A 20,718-nucleotide genomic window follows, 5' to 3' on the forward strand; every position below is an offset into this window, starting at 1 on the left:
TCAGTCCCCCGCTTGAAAACAAATCTAACCCCTTTAGCCTTTTGGAAAATTGGAAGACATGAAGCAATTCTAATAGCAGTAGTAATAATTAATGACAAGATGCAGTTGCAAAGCAGGGAGCAAAAGTGGCATGTGAATATAGTTAGTGTCTCTCTCTCGCGTGCACACACACTCTCTCTCTCTTGTTTTTATTTAATCCCTGCAGATCTAAGAGAGAGGTGCATTTCACCCCTTAAAAATATATTCTACTACAGCAATCCTTGAACAATAGATATGGTTAAAATATAAGTCTTTCTTCCCCTCCTCTTTAGCAACCGGGGTTCAAACACCAACACAAGTTTTTTAGCACATACAGCAGACATTAGTTTCCATCAAGGAATACATTGTTCCAGTAATACTGCCCCTTCTAGTTGCACACTAAATGCAATCACTTGGACTTTGCAGCTGTGAACTCACTGCAGCTCTGAATCAGCCACATGGCTACTAATACACACAATGAACACTTATAATAATAACTGTCCTTTCCCCATTTAAGAAATCATAAGCCCATAGCCCACGTCTCTCACAAATCATCTTCTTTAGCCCTCTGTAAAATAGACACTTGACTTTTAAACTCAAGCAGCTTTTTAAAGATATTTATGCATTTCCCTGAGCAAGGGAAAACAGCAGCCTGCCTATGCCTGCTGGGTAACCCACGCCTCCAGGAATAATAGTGCTTTTCTGTGGAAAGCATCATTCGACACTGAAGAGTCTCAAAAATAGATCACAGAATAACATTTCCATATTTGGATGACAAAAGAGACACAGGAAAGCATAATTCAGTCTGGGCTGCAGACAGGTGCATTCTTGTAGACCGGTACATTCCTTGCAGTTTTCCAGGAATTCAAGTCATCTTCCCAATGAAACAGAATAATACACAGTCCCATATTCCATCAAGTGCTACTAGATTCACAGGGAGGTTCAAGTGGGCGAGAGGTATTGTGTGAAGTAGGAATGCTTGAAACCTGAGGATGTCTTAAAATGGACACCCTTGTAAAAATCTTTGGGCCAATTTCTTAGCTGGTGTAAATTGGAGAAGCTCTTTCGAAATCAATGGAGCTATGCTGGTTTATATCAATGGACAATCATGTCCCTTAATGCTAGGCTCTAAATATGTTTATCTCATTCTGTGTTTGTACAAAGGCTAGCACAATGGGGATCCAATCTCAATTTGGCCCATAGGCACGACTAAGTAACATGGTAAATAATAAATTTATCATTACAGAATCTATTCCTAATCTTGTATTCCTTGTGCCTCTAAATATCCCATTGCTGTATGTGTGAGGTTTTTGGAGGCACAAGGAATGCAGGATCAGGTCCAAAGCCACATTCATTTCCCTACGTTCTGAAAGTAAACTCAGTGTACTGTAATAATAGAGAAGCACTGACTGATTTTTAGTGGTGTCTCTGGCCTCTGCATATGGGTACCTAACACAAATTAAAAAGAATCAGAACATTAAGCAAAAGTCATTTAGCAAAATACTTGCAGATCTAATACAATAAAATAATGGATATATTTTCCTCATATATTGTCATACATTTGAACCTAATTTTATATTAATGATAATGATTATCCCCTTTTAAGAGCATCATTGATGGTGATAAAGCGTAATAACTATACTATTATTCAGTTACTTTAGACTCCTATATGCTGATTCTCCACTGCCTTTTATCTTGAATAAGCAAAGAGGGTGCATTTTGGTGCCATTCTCATAATTTTACATGCCCTTTGCATAGGTGTGAATGGCTTCACCAACCCTAAACTAATTATAGCTTATGAGTCTGCTGGATTAGACAGCATATTGGGGGCACAGAGCCAAGGCCCCACTCACTTAATGGGATAATAAACATTGGCTCTTGTTCTCCCCACTGCGAGCAGATTAGCAAAGCAAGTAGCCCAAGCAAAGACGTGAGGAGGCTCACTACACCCCCTTACTCCCTTGCACTGATATGTAAGGAAGCTCGCAATTGACAACTTCACTTTATTTTATTTTTTTCCATTAGTCATAGGACGTACTCCCCTCATTTCAGGGATCAGAGGAAACAAAAACCTAGCAGAGCCCTAGAGTGGACTGAGATGATGCTGAAAAAGGAGAATATCCACCTCTGCAGCTTTGTTCTCTACCTGTCCCCTACTCCATGGAAGCTCCTCCACGCTGGGCTCTGTTGTGTAGGAGTAGGCAGACTAGGGGCCTATCTGCTTGCTTCAGCATTCCTTCCCCTCAAATTCTACAGGATGTAGCAGCAAGGTTAACGCTGACCCTGTGTACATAATGCACTCATTGTCTCTTACATCCACATCACCAGTAGGAGGCATGAAAGGCATAATGGGAGCGTCAACCGGTAACATGGCTCCAACAGAACGATGTACGTGAATCAGGCTTTTCCACACCTGGAGCTTACACAGCACAAAAGAGTAGGGGCCTAACACTAGATTGCCCTGCCCCTTGGGTAGCCATTTAAACCTATGGAGAGTGATAAAATGTTACTGAATTACATTGGACTACACAGGGTACAAAGCAGCATCGATCCAAGTCCTGCAGTGTTGACTACAATCGATATGAGGCCACTCATAATCTGCAGAGAATTGCTAAGGAGGGAAGAACCTATTTTAAAAGCATAGTGCTTGATTTGGCTGTGTCTGGATATGTGGTTTGTTGCCACTTTTTGTTTCTTACATTTTAATCATGTCATATCATTCCATATACAGGAGACCACATCCTCAGCTGGTATGAAATGATATAGTTTATGGTTTTCAATAAGCAGGAGCAGATGGTTCGAAGTGGAAAGCAGGGTGCTAGGAGTGAGTTTCTAAAGGGAAGTGATGGCCTCTCACCTGTACCTCTGATGGAATCTTCCGTTGGTATAAATTTGTCACAAAGTGAGTAGTCATTTTCCGAAACCTTCCTTGGCAGTCCTCATTATCTCTCTAACAACATCTTTTCCTTCATTTCTATTACCTGTTAAGTGAATTTGCTGGAGAAAAGAAGGTTAAGGCCTTCTTTCAGCAAAAGTGAATACTCTACAGAGTTCCTTTATATCATTCTCTGGTCCTTTTCTGTCTGCCTCTCTAGACTCTTGTCAGGATGGCTCGGAGTTAAAGGTTGATTGATAGGTCCAGGTGCACCTCACATAATTTGAAAGGAAGCGGAGGATTTTTGACGATGCCTTTTTTATTTTATTTATTTTTTAAATTATGGTCTCCTATCGAGCATTTCAGTTACTTTCCTGTGTGAATTACAAGTAAGGTGAAAAAGAAAAAACAAACCTTAACAGACTCAAGCAATAGGCTGAAACCAACAACCTGGGGTGTAAATCTGTGTCACTCTAACCTGTTGTGCATTAAATTGCCATATGGACCTCCTACTATGCATTAAAAGTTCCATGGCATGCTTTGATGTACTTGGGTTCCAAACAGGAGTACCTCACAGCAAACGATAGAACTTTTAGTGTGTGATAGCGGTGTCCATATAGGAACTTAGTCTAGTATCCTGCAGATTTGCACCCAAACTTGCCATGTACTAAGTCTCCATGTATATTTAAGGGCTTGTATACAAGTCAGTCCATTGTGTCAGAGCAGCATTACATTCTTCATTTTGAAGCAGAGATTGATGTATGTGTTCTGTGTCTGATTATTTTTAAAACTTTCCATTGACTAAATCAAGCTCCTAAATAACAAGGCAACACACTGACCATCAGGGCTTTGAACTAAAATCCACAGTGCATCTGGAACTATCGAAATTCTGGTCTCTCGCATGGACCTGCAATGCACCAAATGAGGCCTGCTAGCTAGACATGCCTTACTGAAGTATATGTGTACACAGAATTTGGCCATGCATCTCAAAGGAGCTAACCACTATTTAAAAATGTAGCTGTCAGTTTGAAGTACTAAGGTGTGTGTAGGCTGGGGGGTGGGATTTTCTGTGGGGAAATAACAGTCTGCCTCTAACTCTGTTGGAATAAGACCAGATAAAGAGATTATCGAGCAGTGTCAAGGAAGAAAAAAAGGTTAGCTGAATTTCCCTTCATCACTTTTTTCCCTAAAAATATTTCACTGAATATCTTGTCACTCATGCAAAGATTCTTGATAGTAAATCACTGGTAAAGGTGACCTGCATAGAAAAAAAAATAGGCTGATGTCCTTCTTTTGCTCTTTACTCGTATATGGAAATTAATGCCTGAAATGTGTATTGTGGTGGTTCTCCCTGATTAAAATGTGGGACTTGGGAGAGGTGGTTTTAAGTCGCCTTACTCTCCCCATTTCCAGGGTCCAGCACACGTCAGAGAAGCCTGAGGGTGCAAAGCGGTGGTTGCACCTGTTAACGTGGCCCAATGTGTGAAATAGCCCTTCAAAAAGAGCCCAGTAGTATAAATGCTAAGGGATAGGCACAATAGTGAAGAAATATCACACGTGAGTATAGTGTGTGTGTATATGAGATACAAACAGGTTGATCACTAAAGATATGCTTGAAATGGAGAGAACATGACTGAAGAAAATAGTTAAGAAATATTCCCTTATTTTTTTTCTTGATCATATACTTCTTTTATAGCACCTTGTATCTATTATTTTAAATGGAACACCTTTCAAGCCTGCTCCGGATTGGTGAACTGAAGTAGGAGAAACAGGAACAATATATTTTTTGACACCTTATCCTAGTCAGAAGATCACAGGTCCTCCAAACCATTCTTTTTGACCCTTTTGAAGTCTAGCTATCTTAAAAAGTTATTATGTAGATTGAAGGATAGAAGCATGAAAAAAGGAAATTCTACACTGGGGTGATTGACATGAATCCTCCGTGAAAATGCCCCTTTCTAGCAATATCAGAAAGATTGAGAGAGGTTTTCTATTTGGAATAACTGTAACAAATTGAGTATAGATAGATGCCTCACAGTTTGGATTTTTAGTGGTACTGACTGTGATGACTAGAATGGAGGGAAGAGGGGATTTTTTTTTTGAAGCAGTCTTGGATGAATAGTAGAAACTATTTTTTTGCCAAAATGCTTATGATTTCATTACTGGGTTCAATCACCTCTTGTGGCTACTAAGGGAATGCAATGAAACTACAGTGGTCAGGATGATTTAACAGGTCTTTTTGAACTCTACCTGCGAAGCTTCTTGGAATCAAACTTCATGTTCTAGAATATTGTTCAGGCTACTTGTTGTGATGGGATGGAATTAGAACAAACGTAACATTTTGATTCAAAGCTTCAGACTGTATCATTGCATTTTAGTATGATGATTTGTTGTTTATATTGCAAAAGCGTGTATGAAATGAAAGCTGAGACTCCATTGTGCCATCTCTGCTCCAAAGAGCTTGCAATCTAAGTAGACAGTGCAGGTTAAGAGTTAATAAGGGAAACCAATGCACAAAAAAAGTGACTTGCCCAAAGGTCACAGAGCAGGTCAGTGTTAGAGCCAACATTGGAATCCAGATCTCCTGACTCCCCCTCCAGTTCCCTATCTACTGGACCATGTTATCGCTCTTATTGTAACATGGAAAATCAGCCTTCCTTTCTAGTTAAATGTAGGAGAAAAGAGGATGAGATCAGAGACAAGCTCAGTGATCTGATGAAACAGAACAAGAACAAAGCGAAGTTCTCTCACTATAAAAGCTGTCTACATAGAGACAAAGACTGATATATTCCTATTTGTGGGATTGCTTGTTTTTGAAGTCCTTTTTAATTTAAATTACAACTGTGTGTTTGTCTCCAGATGCAGTAAAGTGGGAAGAATGATCCAGATTTAAAACTGCAGATTGTGGCAGGAGTTGACGAAGGAGCTGAATTGACTGGTTAGCAAACTTCTTTTAAATAAAGGTTTGTGTCTTGCATATATTTAGCTAATATTTATTTCTGGAGTATACTAAATACATGGTTCTAAATTCATTGAAACAATTTGCCTTTGACATATTCTATACTTGTAGTATAGTAGTGTGCTTGCGCTCTCACTCTCGCTTGCTCTCCATGTATAAAACTTCTTGCATAAATAGCAAATAATTTAAAATGATTGGAAAGCATTGACATTCAGTGTCTGAAAGATCATTTCAAAATAAAAACTTTCATGCTGCCAAAATCTAGTTCACAAGTTTTTTTTTTTAACCAAACAAGTCACAGCTACCTTTGTGAGGCTAAATGACGAAGTCAGGATTTCCATCCTATTATGGCTTCTAATTTGTCAAGGGATGGGGGTTTTCCCTGAAAACTAGATTTTGCGGTTTGATTGACTGAGCCCTAACATGATTTGGTGTAATTCTTGAAAAAAGTCTCCAGTTCTCTCCTTTTTAACTCTGCTAATGGTTGCCATGTAGGCAAATAAGTGACATAACATTATTCCAAACATCCAAGACGACTGGACCTGAAGTGGTGGCTTTAGGTTTTACAAAGGACTTCTGGGACGTGCTGAAAGGGGAAAGAGTCAAAAGTGATGTCCTTAGTGATGGTATTGCCAACAACTGTAGTTTAATGAAAGAAGGTGCTGAAGCCAAAGAATTATTTCTGTCCTTGGCTTCTCTAGGATACCACATTATCATAGGATTTAAGCACTTAGGAACCCTTAATATAGCTAGATATGCTACTGAGCAAAACATCCATGCTACGAAAAGATATATTTCTGTCTTAGCTTTGAATTTAAATGTATATTTTTGTTGAGGTTTATCTTTTGACCAATTAAATAACATAAAAAAAGAAGAAATTGGGCTTAATTTTTCAGTGCGTGAAGACTTAACTGTGTAACTCCTATTCACCTTAATGGAAGCTATGTGGCAAAATCCTCACATATCATGCTGATAATTTACCCCTTAACTTTCTTTTGAAATGCCATTCATGGGATTTTCTTTTTTCAACTCCCTAGCCTTTACTAATGCAAACAATAACACACAGAGAATGAGGGCTGAGAACTCTATTCTTCTGTGTCTGTTTTAAAGCTCATTTTCCCTACTTTAGTGAACTGCAAAATACTACATATGCTGGTAAATTGCACTTTGTCTTTTTAAAAAGAAACAAGTGTTCATCATTTGAGTCAACCTATTGACAAACCTTTGATGTTCTTTCCAACCTATAAATGTCACATGCGAAATAAAATCTACCCCTTTATGTTATAAGTCCAGGATAACCATAGCAGATCTAGGACAAAGCTGCAGAGTTCATTTCAAATGTTATCTGAAACTGGACTTCCACGGAGGTTAGGTATGTTCCAATTCTGTGTCTTGATTCAGATAATTATAAAAAATATATAGGTGTCAGCAATGAAGTACATTTCCTTTCTTTGTTTGTAAATTGACCTGCAAATAAATCCTCATTCAGGACTAGCCGCCTGGAAGAGTCTGTTTGTAAAGGCTGGCCATAATTTAGTTAAGCAAGAATAAAGAGCATACTCTTTTTTTTTTCAGTCTTTATGATTGGAAAATATATGCTGTTCCTCCTCATGTAACTCAAAAATGTATGAATGGATTTTTCTAAACCCTTGACCATGAAACCGAAGCCCAATCTATAATGCTTCATCTGAATAAGAGACATATTTACAAAGTTTGAGCAGGTGACATTGGGAAAGAATTCTGAGTGTAACCTTAGCTATATTTTTTGGTGGTATAGCTTTTTCAATGTTAATTAATTGCAAATGTTACCTAACTTTATTGTCCATGTACCCAATCAGTCACCTGGGTCCAACCATGAACTTGGTTTAGAATGTCAGAAACACATGTTCAGGGAATGCTCCACTTTTCTTTTTTCTCTCATTTTACATTTTTCATTGCTCCGCTCTCTCTTTTATGTGCCAATTCCCCAAATTGTGTTTATACTGTTTTCAATGCACAATCTGATAAGTGACCCTCTGCACTGCATGAGCACAGCATGAACCCATGTTAATATATGCTATAAAACCATGCCAAATAGGGATATATGTGTTCAGACAAACTCTTTAGGGTTTTTTTTCTATTTCATAGTAGTTTAGTAGGATTATAACAGGGCTTTTGATGCATTATAGCTAAGAGAAAGGTGTGATTGTAACAGTTTTCCTTTTATTCAAAGTTCATGATGCTAATCTCTTTCAAAAGATAGTTGCCAGCTTAAAAGTTAGTGTTCTTTCTAAATCAGGGTGGTGATTCTCAACCAGAGATCCAGTGCTCCTTAGGGGGCCACAAGCAGGTTTCAGAGGGGCCTCTAAGCAGGGCCAGCATCAGACTCATGGGTGCTGAGGACAGAAAGCTGAAGCACCACTGCATGGGGCTGAAGTCCAGGGCCCTGAGCCCAGCCACCTGGAGCTAGGGCTGAAGCCAAAGCTAGAGCAACTTAGCTTTGTGAGGCCCCCTATGGCATGGGGCCTTGGGCAGTTGCCCTGCTTGGTACCCACTAATGCTGGTCCTGGCTTTTATATTCAAAAAACCAGTTTTTGTGGCACATGGAGTTTTTATAGCACGTTGAGGGGGCCTCAGAAAGAAAAAGATTGAGAACCCTGGAATCAGGGCATGATTCATGTAACCATATTTATGGATATGAAATATTGATATGTCCTTTTCTACGTACTTAAGAAAGCAAACAACTAGCCCAAGAAAGTGAGTAGCTTTGGTCTTGGGGGGGAAAAATGGCTCATTTATTAACACCCTCCCCATCCTAACTGATATAGGACAAACTGAGCTTCAGTATCCTGCATAAAGGTTATAACAACACTAATAGGAAATTTATTAAGGCATTAAGGGAAAAATCTTTCAGCCGTTTCTTCACACAGTTATCTTTGAAAATTGACCTCATTGAAGTATATCACGTGGGCTAACGACCTTAACTGTTGCATTCAAGATTCTTCCACATTTGAAAATCTGCTTAAATCCAGATCAGTATTTAATGAGGATTTAATGAGGATACCTTAAGACAGTAGTGAAATGACTAGGGTGTTTTAGTGTTTGCAACCCTAAACAAACAAATCAGTTTTCCTTATAATCCCAGGTACTGAGCTATCTGTTGGTTGAACACCTGACTACATGCTAGGGAAAAGTAGATTTTCTATCCGATGCCATTGTCTATCCTCAGCTACATCATCACAATGGGGATGCATATGTGGATCTGAAGGAATTTGATAAAATTTATCTGCCTCATCATACACAGATCTCTCCACTAACTTGGATTTGAACACAAGGCTGTTGAAGAGGTGAAATTCACACCTGCATAAGATCATGACTCCCTCCACAGTGGTGATCTTACAAATTACAGTCCTAAAAGATGGTGTGGTGAATGCACTCCTCAGGGAGGCTAAATCCCTCCCAAATTACCCCTGGAGTAGCAGAAGTATGAGTGTCACCTGTCCATGGTTGTGCCCTAACTGGCCTGAAATGTGGTGCTATAGTGGTGCATAAAGTCTTGTGTAGATCATTTGTACAGGGCAATTTTCACCTGTAGCTATCAGAGATGTTGAGTCAAAATTTTCAAAAGCATGTAAGTTGCATTTGCAAAAGTGATTTAGGCTTTAGAGATTCTATGTCTCTGGGACTTTAGGCACCTCTGAAAATTTTACCTTAGGTTCATAAGTCACTTAGGTGCTTCTGAACATACCTGTTATCAGGAGTTCTGTGAATGGAAATGTTTGTCTAAGTTAGAAATCATTAGGGAAGTCATTTTTAGATTAAATATGCAAGAACCTTTTGGTTTCATATGCAGCATACTGAGGAAATGTCTTTCTACTATATAAACACTAGAAATCACATGTCTTATATACTCATTCCCACTTGCACCTGTCGACCTTTCACATATGCACCTGCAGACAAGTGGTTTGTGCTTTCACAGTAGATGTATGCACAGATACCCAGCCTGCACGTGCAAGTGTTGGGTTTTGCATGTGCAAAATATGAGAGCAAAAGAAATATTGAGGGTGCGTTTTTGGAGGAACTTGAAAATTCGGCCCAGTGGGCTGCTTTTTAAAAACAAAAGGCCTCATTTGGCATTTAAAAGGCAAACTAAAGGAAAACATAAAATATTTGCTTACCAATGATTTGCATCAGGCAAGGTCTACACCCAATGCAAATTGTGCAAGCAAGTTTGAATATAACATTTCAAGGGCATTATACTGGGACAAGGGGCATTATACTGATCAGCATTCTAGGGGCTTTATCCCTAGGACAAGGTTTTATTTGGCTGGCATAGTAACACAATATGTGACCTGGTTTATTTGCTGGTAAACATGATAGAGTGCAAGCAAATAGTTGTTTCAAGTTATGAAAGGAGGTATCTTCCGCTTACTCAATATACAGCCTGAATTCGGCACATTCTTTAATTTGACACACAACAGTTTCAAAAGTACATTGTCAAATGAGTGAGAGAAGTGCTCTGCTGAGCTACAAACAGTTATGGAACAGACAGTGTCAGTCCAAGCTTCCCCACACTACCCCAGCAAGCCAGGCCTGAAGGGACTAATGAGGGTAGTCCAAAACCCCATTCAGTTTTCAGCCTCTATGCTGAGAATTCCAACACAGGTACCAGCTAGCACCAATTGTGATGATGAATTTTGTGCTGAGGCAAGCAACTGTCCATTAGAAACTGGGCTAGGATCGCTAACATCCACCACCAAGCAACTTTTAGTCACTACTAGCCTGAATTGAGTTTGAACTGATGACCTTGAGAAGAAAGACACTCTATCTCATTACCAATCTCCTGAGCTAGCAAGTTTTTAATATGCCTATAAAATCAATTATAAAATGGCATTTATATGATTATTTTTATTAAGTTTTATTAATATTAATGATTTTTATATATTTCATTATTAGGGTACATAATGGGTGTAAATTTTTAACAGTGAGAGTAATTAATGATTAGAACTACTTGCCATGGGTCTTGGTGGATTCTCCATCATAGACATTTTTTTAAAATCAAGATTTGATATTTTGTCTAAAAGCTCCAGGGATTATTTTGAGGAAGTTCTATGGCCTGTGTTCTACAGAAGGTCAGACTAGATGACCACCATGGTCCCTCGGAACCTATGAAAGAATAGCATTTTTTTGTGTTTTTTTTTCCCCCATAGAGATCTGCACCCGATAGATACGTAGAGAGAGACAGAGAGTAGATTGCTAATATACTATAAATCAAATACATAGATGTTCATGAAATAACAGAAAAATACTTCTGCCAAAATATATGAAACAAATCCCCTCAAAGCCTGTATGTTTTCAAATAATTGAAACCTGAAATCCTATTTAGATTCTGAAATAAGCATGTCTCTAAAGAACCATATGGAAATGTTGAATATATTGGGGTTAACCAAGAAAAATCTGTAAGAATATGCAACACAGCAATACAAATCACCAGAGGAAAAGTCAATGAAGAAAGCAAATTACATACCCTGCCACTGGAATGATTTTTGCCCTAAGGAAATCCAGAGCAGGCCATGCTAATGGAAAATTCCTAAGAACAGCAGTTTATAACTCTGCCAAAAAAATTTTTTTAAATCAATTTTTACAAAAAAAAAATTGTTGTTGAGCTGAATGAGTCTTTAAACCCTCAAAACCCTAACAACAAAACAAACAAAATGGGGTGTTTGTGTGTATAACAAAGAATTTAAATGAAATAAGAGAGGCTACCAAGTAGATCAAATACTCATGGAGCAAGTAACTAATCAAACAGTGACTATAATAAATCAAAGCCCCTGATCAAAGTCTAATACATCCTCCCTCACATGAACCACTGGTAGAAGGAGATAAACATCAAAGTTAAGTATCTTTGCACCAAACAAAAGAGAGTATAAATGAAATATATATTATATATACATCAAAGCAGCCTTTGAGAAACACATCACATATTGCTCTTGCTTATGTGTATTGCATACAAGGCAGTGAAAATGGAGATGAAACTTGTTCTTTTCTTCCTTTTTTAATGTTTGAATGTATCAGTAAAAAGAGACTGGCAATGCACCTGTGTACAAAATGTCTTTCTTAAAGGAATGTTGCTGCAACATTGATTTAAGAGAGACATTTTGTACACAGGTGCTGAGCAAATTCAAGCACAAAGCTCTAATAATAATACATCTCTGATCTGAGCTGCAAAACACCAACCACATTACAAACCTTGCACTATGTTGAGCAGAGATGGCCAGTTTTGCTTCATGTAATTTTTGTTTGTTTGTTTGTTTTTAATGCTATGTTTGGCACTAGAGACAGTCTTGATGAGACCACCAAGATTTTGTTCTTTCTGACTTTGGGCATGTTTCAGCCCAACTTTTAATGAGCTCAAAGCTACTCAAATGCATTCGCTTACTGCTTCCTATCAACCCTAGAATCACACTTGTTTTAATCAAAGTGGTGAGGATGGAAGCTGCTAATTAACTGGATCAAAATAGCTCATTATGAGGCCTTGGCTCCATAAAGAAATGAGTTTATGAAGGAATGTATCCACTTCTGAAAAAAATATGCAGACTGTCCCATAAAGAAAAATTCCAGTGGAAGCCCTTAGGTTCCTTTTTAGCAATTAGGTACGATATTCCCTCTTCACTTAGAATGAGAAATACTGCTAGTATCATTTGTATTCTCCCCCTCCTCCCGAGAAACTCTATAAGTGCCCCTGCTGTACATGATAAATGCACCTAACTTTCTCCTCCTATAACAATCAGTCTCTGTTCTGTATATTCAGTCACAAATTAGAATTTGTGCTCGGCTCTGTGCTGATGTGCAGCTGGACTGGAGCACGTATAGGGTTCAATAAATGCAGAATTTGGTCCTTCATGGTTAAAAGACTAGATCCTGCTCTTGTTTTATAGTGGGCTCTATTAGCACCTTAACTCTTTGTAGGCTCTGCATTGACCTGGTCTGTCTTGAAGTTTAACAGACTAGTGCCAGCAGACGAAGACACAGAGCATCTCAACAGTGGCTTCGTGGTCACAATCCATGGAGCTGATTTATGGGGGTGCTAACAAATACAAACATGCTCTATAGGTCCTTCCCTGCCTTTTTTCTTGTGGAAGTCATGTGGGACTGGAGAAAGCATGTCTGAGGTGACGCTGTTGGAGAGTGAAGAGAGAAAGTAGGGGTAGGGAACAAGGTGATACCCAGTGATTTTGTGGGAAGGTTGGGTGGAAGGTGGGCAAGAGGCATTGCTATGCCTGCTGCCCTTCATTTTCCTGAGGGCTGGGGAAATTTCTCACTTGAGCTGAAAGCTCCATTCTGTACTGGTTGGCCACTATTTCTATTTAACTCATAAGCGTCTAGGGGCATTTGACTGACAATTGCAGTGACTTTCCTCCAGCTCCAGAGACTTGGAGTGGCTCTTTGTGTTCACTCGGTCGTCTTAATCTCCTTTGGTGGCAAAGGGGAAAGGCAGTATTCAAGGGCCATGTAGTCATTTCACAGCAACCATTGAATAAGGAAGCCTTGCAACCCCGTTTCCATTTGAGCTTTATGACAACGGAATTTGACTATTCTGTGTAACTCCAGAGAGCTCTGTTTCATGGAGCACAGAGGAGGCAGAAGAATTTATTCTTATTGCTGTATTTACTCTCCCTTCCTAGAAGACCAGGGTGTTTTTCTCAACTGGTACGAGAGACATTTTTTTATATCTGAATGTGTTGAATAAAATAGAATTTTTTTATTGATAGGAGACATAAAAATGAACTATGTATAGCTGTGTCTATATACTTAGATATTAGTGCTGGCCAAAAAAAATTTGAACAGTATTTTTGTACAAAAACTGCTTTTCAACCAATTAAAACATTTTTGCAAAAAAAGTACACAGGTGTGTGTGTGTGTGTGTGTGTGCGCGCTCGTGTAGCAGTTCTCAAGGTAGTTTCTTTAAATTTACTGCGAAAAAAATGATTCTTTGAACTAAATTACTATCTTTTTAAAATTATAGTTAATTCATCCACCACAAGGCTTATATTAAATGCTTTTTATCTCTTAATTTATCTTAATTAGTTGAATTAGAATGAGGTTTTGAGGGCTGTGTGTGTGTGTGTATATAAACACAAAAACTACATTAAAACAACATTATTGAGGTTGAAAAGTCAAGTGCTCAAAAATTAGGAAATACTGGAATTAAGGCTACCTTTGCAGCCATAATCTGGCTTCCTTTTGTATATGCATTATGACACAGTATTCAGTGTAGTAGGGTGAGCAGATGTCCTGATTTTATGGGGACAGTCTCGATATTTGAGTTTGTGTCTTATATATGTGCCAGTTACCCCTACCCCCTTTCTGATTTTTCACCCTTGCTATCTGGTCATCCTACAGTGACATGATAATACTATTTTCTCCACAGGACCTCTGCCTCATTCAGTGCAGAGGATGAATTGTACTCAGTTAACAAGCAGTTATTCAATGTTTTTTGTTTTATCCTTCTTGATCTGTATGTGGCCTTTACTTACTGCCTGCTATTCAAACCCTGTTCTGAAGAAAGAATTATTAATTTCCTCAGTCTATAGTGATCATCATATTATTTGAGTACTTCATAAGGATTATTTTATTTTCACAAAATCCCTGTGGGGGATGATATTCCCATTTTACAGATGGGGAACTGATGTACAGAGAGATTAAGGTAATTAGTATCCACTAATTTTGAGTGTCCAATTTGAGATGCCTGGGATTACTTAGTGCTATAGCAATCTTTATATTCAAGCCCAGCTCCCACTGATTTCACTTGCAGTTTTGAATGCTCAGCTTGGCTTCAAATCAAGCCTGAGGCATCTCAGGTTGAGCTCCCAGAAAATGAGGAACACACAATTAGTGACCACCTCAGAAAAGCTTGGTTTAAATTTAAGTGACTTGATTAACATCACACAGGACCTCTGTGGCAGAAGCAGGAATAGAAGCCAGTTTTCCAGGGTAGCATTCAGTTGTCTTATCCATGATAATGTTCTTTCTTCCTGAGGTCTCCTGCCTTATTTACCACAAACCTTCCAGCTTCTGCAACAATGAGGCAGGGGTCCTACAGGGAACAGGCTCCTTCACTACACAACCCTAATTCACCCCCTAGAGCAGGCCCTCCTGAGGCACTGAATGAGGTGGGGGGCATGGGGAGAAACCCGTATGTGATCCACGTAATACTAGCTCTCATTCCAGGCTCCTCCCAAGCTCTTCCTCCCAAGCTCAACCCCTTCTGTCTTATCCTCTCCAACCTGGCTCTGGCCCAGTCTTGTCTCTTCCCCACCCGCACTCCTTGTCCCAATTTCCACTCCTCAGGCTTCTTGTCCCAGTCTCCTTGTCCAGCCAGTCCGAGTCTCCCTCCCCAGGCTCACGGTTAAAGTTCTATTCTCCAGACTGACTCCCCATCTCATTTTCCCAATACCCAGGCCAAGTCGTCTTGACAAACCCACCCCAGTGTCCTTTCCACACCAGCTCCTTGTCCCCAATCTCCTTGCCCGCCCAGTCCCAGTTCTCCCTCCTGCTCCCTTGCTTGATGCCTCTCTTTCTTTCCTCTGCATTGTCTCCTAGTCCTGCTTGTCTTCTCTGTGCTCTCATCCAATCTCCATGTCCAGACTAACCCACGGCATCGGCGGGTTAAAATCGATTGCTCGGGGATCGATATATCGCGTCTAGTCTGGACGCGATGTATCGATCCCCGAGCGCGCTTACATCGATTCCGGAACTCCATCAACCCGAACGGAGTTCCGGAATCGACAGGGAGAGCCGCGGACATCGATGCCGCGCCGTCCAGACGCCCAGTCCCAGTTCCCCACCTTTCCCCTAGCTCTGGTCTCTGTCTCTCCCCACCAGCCAAGTGGCTTCTAGTGCTCCTCATTTCATCCTCTCATTCCAAGTTCCAGCTTACACTCCCTCCAAGCCCCCAGTTCCAGTCTCCTTGTGCAGTCTTTCCTTGCTGCACCAGCTCCCAGTCCTAGCTTCCTCGCCTAACCAGGCCCAGTCCACTTGCCAGCCAGTCTGTGTCCCTCCTCCACCTCCCATTCACAGTTTCTCTCTCAAAATATGTGGGTGCTAGAGCATTTCAAAGAACATTTGCAACATGAGCAAAACAACATTTTTTCCTAACTTTTTCCTAGTCTTGGAAATGACTGACCTGTTTTGGCTGAACTTTTCTAATAATAATAATAATCTGAGGTAGACAAGCAGCATGGAAAATTTCAATCCAAACTGTTACTTTTGCAAAGGTTTAAGCAACTGAAAACAGGGTTTTATATTGGGAAGTGGTGTGTGTGTGTGTGCGCGTGTGCGCGCGTGTGCATACACCTAAAATAGACTAGGCTGATAGCATCATCTATAATTGTTTGTCAAGCACTGCCCATTGCACACGTGTGTGTGTGTGTGTGTGTGTGTGTGTATATAAATAATAGAATAAACATTGGCATAGCCCAGAAAACCTCTTAGCCATTGCTTAGCCATTGCTTAACCATTGCTTTGGATTGTACATATTTGTTTTGTGTTTGTAAATCCGTCCTTTAAGTAGAAAAATAAATGAAAGAGGTTTGTACAATTAGGAAATAATGAAGAACCATTAAAAATAACTAGTGCTAAAAAGCAAGAAAGGGAATGCTTGGATAAGCTGAACATTTACACATACAAATTGGCTCATCTGGATGATTTGCATCCTATGTCATTAAAGGAATTAACTAATAAATTTACCTTTCACAATTATTTTAGATAAATCCTGAGGCCAATTCATGCAATTCTTACTCAACCTAAAGACAGACTGAAGTCTCTTCAGAAGGTTATTTAAAGGTATGTTCTAATTCAGGGCTTCTCAACCATTTTCCTTCTGAGCCCCCCTCCCTCAACATTTGCAATTGCCCAGGGCTTCAAGACACAGGAGGCTCCACAAAGTTAAGTTGCTTGGGCTTCGGTTTCAGCTCCAGGCGGCTGGGCTTGGGCTTCAGTTTTCTCCCCCTGGCCCCAGTAAGTCTAATGCCAGCCTTGCTCTCTGGTTTATTTTAGCAGACCCCTTGGAACCTGATCATGGCCCCCCAGGGTTGATAACCGTGCCACTAATTTTATCTCAAGGTTTGCTGGAGTTTTTTCCTCAAAATTATGGTTCAAATGGTGAGTTGTTAAACCGTTTGAGAAATGAGCAAGCTACAGTCTGGAAAACGAGATACTATAATTTTCTATGGATGATGATGATGATGATAAACAAGAAAAAGACTTAGATAAGAAATTTGATTATATGAACCAATATGTTTTGTAAACTAAATTATTATTATTATTTTCAGTATTTTTCCATGATGCATCAGGAGCTTTTTAATCTTTAAATTATGGGAAATTGTTTGTTTTTCTGACTGTTTGAAAACCCATTCTGACTGCCTGCTCCATTTCTGATTGAATTAGTTGAACTGACATTTTCCAGAAATGAAGAAACAAAACCTTTTGCGTCAATCGGATTGTGTCACTACAGGCAGTGTTCATAATTCCAGCCCCTGTGCACTGTGGCCAACCTGGACTGTGGCAGTATGCCAACTCTTCTTAGTATCAGTCCTCAGTTTTTCCTTTCAAATCACTTGTGCTTTGCCAAAGTGTTCCTGAATCCTGACTCCATGTACAGCAAATTAAATCAGGATTTTATACAAAAGTTACACGGCTTAATGTGTGTATAAGTGGACATATTTTTCCTCCATCTTTTCACAGTTCATTTTTTCCTCACCTCAAATAGTCGGCTTTTACAGCAGTAGAAGTAGTAATAATAATAAATAATCCGTAGATAGAAGCAGACAAAGGTTTTGCTGTCTTGTGGTAATTGTGACTAGTGTACATTAACAAAAAAGGCCTATATACAAAAAGTCACATCTGCAGTAATTAACAATCTAAGGCCTTGTCCATGTACTGATGTTCCAGCAGTTTAACTTTGTTTTAAACAGATGCAAAACCCTGTGTATACACTCATGTGTCTGTTCAGCTTTTATTGGATGAAGTTGACTCACCAACATGCACTGGTTTCACTAAAAACATATCTTTCGTTAATGTGGTGCAAACTTGTGTGTCAAAAAAGCCCCAATAAGTCTTCGTAATTCTAATAAAAAGAAAATGTCCATTCACATGCAATGTATGCTGTGAGATTCACTCTTTTGAAAGCAAACATAGCATGTCCATCAGTACAGTCAAATATTATCATTTCTATAGAAACGGCCCTACAGTCAGCAGCTAGGAGCCAGTCATCCAAAGCTGCCTGTGTGTGCAGAGCTCCCCCCGTGAAGACTGTAAGAGTTCCACGCAAGGAGGATTTGTCCTTTAGAATCTGGCCCAGTATTCCTTGCATGCTCAAAGCTCCCATTGGTTAGACAGGTATTTATGGGTGCATAGAGAATGCAGGATTAGGCATTTAGGATTTACCATTACCTTTCTGCTTTCCCACCTGGAGAAGAAGAGGGAAAGATGTAGGTGCAAGAGACAGCAGGAAAACATGGAAAAGACATTTGTTTTTCTGACCCTTTATCCTCTACCCTTTATAAGAATTCTGCTTGTTCCTGTGGGTTAATGATAGCCCTGACCCAGCTGAAGCATCTCAGAGATCCAGGATGCTTGGAGCGAAGAGGGTCCCAGGTGCATGGAGACTGGTCTTTCTTTGCCACACTCTTTTGTGGGTTGTAGTTTATTTCACAACCTCATGCGCATTAGGGAATAGAGCTACGACCCTGACTTACACATGCCCTTCCTTGCCCTTTATGGGACACCAAGCATGCCCAGGTGAGGAGGGATATAGGATCCCTGTGCTCTCCTGAGAATATGAACTGCAGTTGTGCCTGGCCATTAGGTGAACATTCAGATTGGGGATAGGGCAAGCTCCTTATACTCTTCCACTCCTCTGTCCAACACTTCCTACTGCACATCTGCGTGAGGGCCAATAACTTAATAGGAGTTAGGTACCAAACATGCTTAGGCACCCTTGTCAATTCCATTTGGCTCATATTTGTCTCTCTAGGTGCCGAAATACCTTTGTAAATGTAACCCTCAGGCACTTACGCTCGTAAGTCTTACTGAAAGTCCAGGAGAAGTCTTTCTCAAGCTCGTCTATTGAAGCTGTTCCGCTGTGTATGAAATACTTAAATATTGATTAGAGTAGGGGCTGGAACAGGAGAGAGTGAGATGCAATCTCATCTCCTGAATCCTATATAGCTCAGAGGTTAGGGCATTCCTAGGAGGTGGGAAAATTGGCTTCAGGTCTCTGCTCCACCTCAGGGATGTGAACCTGGGTCTCCTGCCTTCCAGGTATGCTGAGATTTGGGGTATAAGGGGTGAGCATCACCAGCAGCTGCTGCTCTTCCTCAATTTTTTGGGAGAAAGGACTGGCCTGGAGCCTAACTCCTAGTGGCAGAACACCTTCTTTTAGATGCCTCATTCCCTTTGGGGTGCGGCTTAGATCTCACCTTTCTCCTCAGCGTTTCCTACTGTAGTTTAGGCAACTCCATGCTCGGCATGCTGGCTTCTGTGAATCCCATTCTTAGGTTCCTAATTCTTCCCATGCATTGCACAGGGAGCCCAAGAGCCTAGTTCAGGACTGTGGATTCTCCTAGATGGAAAGGGGCCTAAAAGTGAAGTGTTGCAACTCTGCATCTGAGTCCTATTTGTGGATCTAGCCCAAAGGTGGGCAAACGTGGAGTTGCAAAACTGTATGGAGGGTCGGGTAGGGAAGGCTGTGCCTCCCCAGGTAGCCTGGTCCCTGCCTCCTATCCACCCCCTAACTGCTCCCCTCAGAACCTCTGACCCATCCGACCCCCTCCCACACTCCTTGTTCCCTGACTGCCCCCTCGGAACCCCACCCCATACCCCACCCACCCTGTTCCCTGACTGCCCCAACCCCTATCCACCCCCCTGCCCCGAGCACCCCCAGGACTCCCATGCTTATCCAACCCTCCCTGTTCCCTGTCACTTGACTGCCCCCCCTGAACTTCCACCCCATTCAACCCCCCCACACCTTACTCCCTTGCCATGTCTCTCAAAGCAGCAGGAGCTCGCAGCCCCACTGTCTGGCTGGAGCCCGCCGCACTGCCCAGCAGAAGCGATGGGCCATAGCGCTGGCATTGCAGTGAGCTGAGGCTGAGGGGAAGAGAGACCATTGGGAGCGGGGCCCAGGACTAGCCTCCTCGGCCGGGACCTCAGGGACCGGGCAAGATGGTCCTGCAGGCCGGATGTGACCTGCGGGCCATAGTTTGCCCACCTCTGATCTAGCCCCTTGATGTCTAAGTACCATTGAAAATGGGGCTTAGGCTCCTAAGATATTTTCCATTGTTGTTTGCAGTGTTGTTGTAGCTGTATTGGTCCCAGGATATGAGAGAGACAGGGTAGATGAGGTAACATCTTTTATTGGATCAGCTTCTGTTGATGAGAGAGACAAGCTTATGAGCTACACAGAACTCTTTTGCAAGTCTGACCTGAAGCTTGAAACCTGGTCTCTTTCACTAACAGAAGTTGGTCCAGTGAAAGATATTACCTTATCCACCTTGTCTCACTCTAAAGACAGGCATTTTCTAAAAGTTGTCATCATTTTCATATATTTCTTTAAACAAATTCCCTTCTTGCGAGCCTACATAAAGCATTCTCCTATTCTTTATATGGAAGAATCATGGTTCATTTGTATTTGAGATTTATTCATTGATTTGGTGTGTAAAAATGTGATAGTCCTTCTTGAACGTATAAAATAAGATTACTGAGTGGGTAGAAAGAACAGGAGTACTTGTGGCACCTTAGAGACTAACAAATTTATTTGAGCATAAGCTTTCGTGTGCTTTCCTGTCCTTTTTTGCAGACACAGACTATCACAGCTGCTACTCTG

General features: G+C 40.7%; 1 protein-coding gene across 16 annotated transcripts in view; it reads left to right on the top strand.

The window, feature by feature from the left end:
- Positions 1–20,718, top strand: part of LOC127053138 (neural cell adhesion molecule L1-like protein) — a 1,307,741-nt gene that overhangs the window by 46,700 nt on the left and 1,240,323 nt on the right. For 3 of the 16 annotated variants that reach the window (XM_050957290.1, XM_050957289.1, XM_050957291.1), the window contains exon 2: positions 5,753–5,831. The exons of 10 other annotated variants lie outside the window; for them this stretch is intronic. The gene's annotated coding sequence lies outside the window, so the exon portion shown is untranslated. Of the gene's footprint in view, positions 1–4,429; positions 4,451–5,752; positions 5,832–16,616; positions 16,677–16,975; positions 16,995–20,718 lie in introns of those variants that run through there. 3 more of the 16 variants (XM_050957292.1, XM_050957293.1, XM_050957294.1) reach the window with 3 other exon arrangements.

This window comes from Gopherus flavomarginatus, chromosome 6 (genome assembly GCF_025201925.1).
Source record: "Gopherus flavomarginatus isolate rGopFla2 chromosome 6, rGopFla2.mat.asm, whole genome shotgun sequence".
Classification (NCBI taxonomy): Eukaryota; Metazoa; Chordata; order Testudines; family Testudinidae; genus Gopherus; species Gopherus flavomarginatus.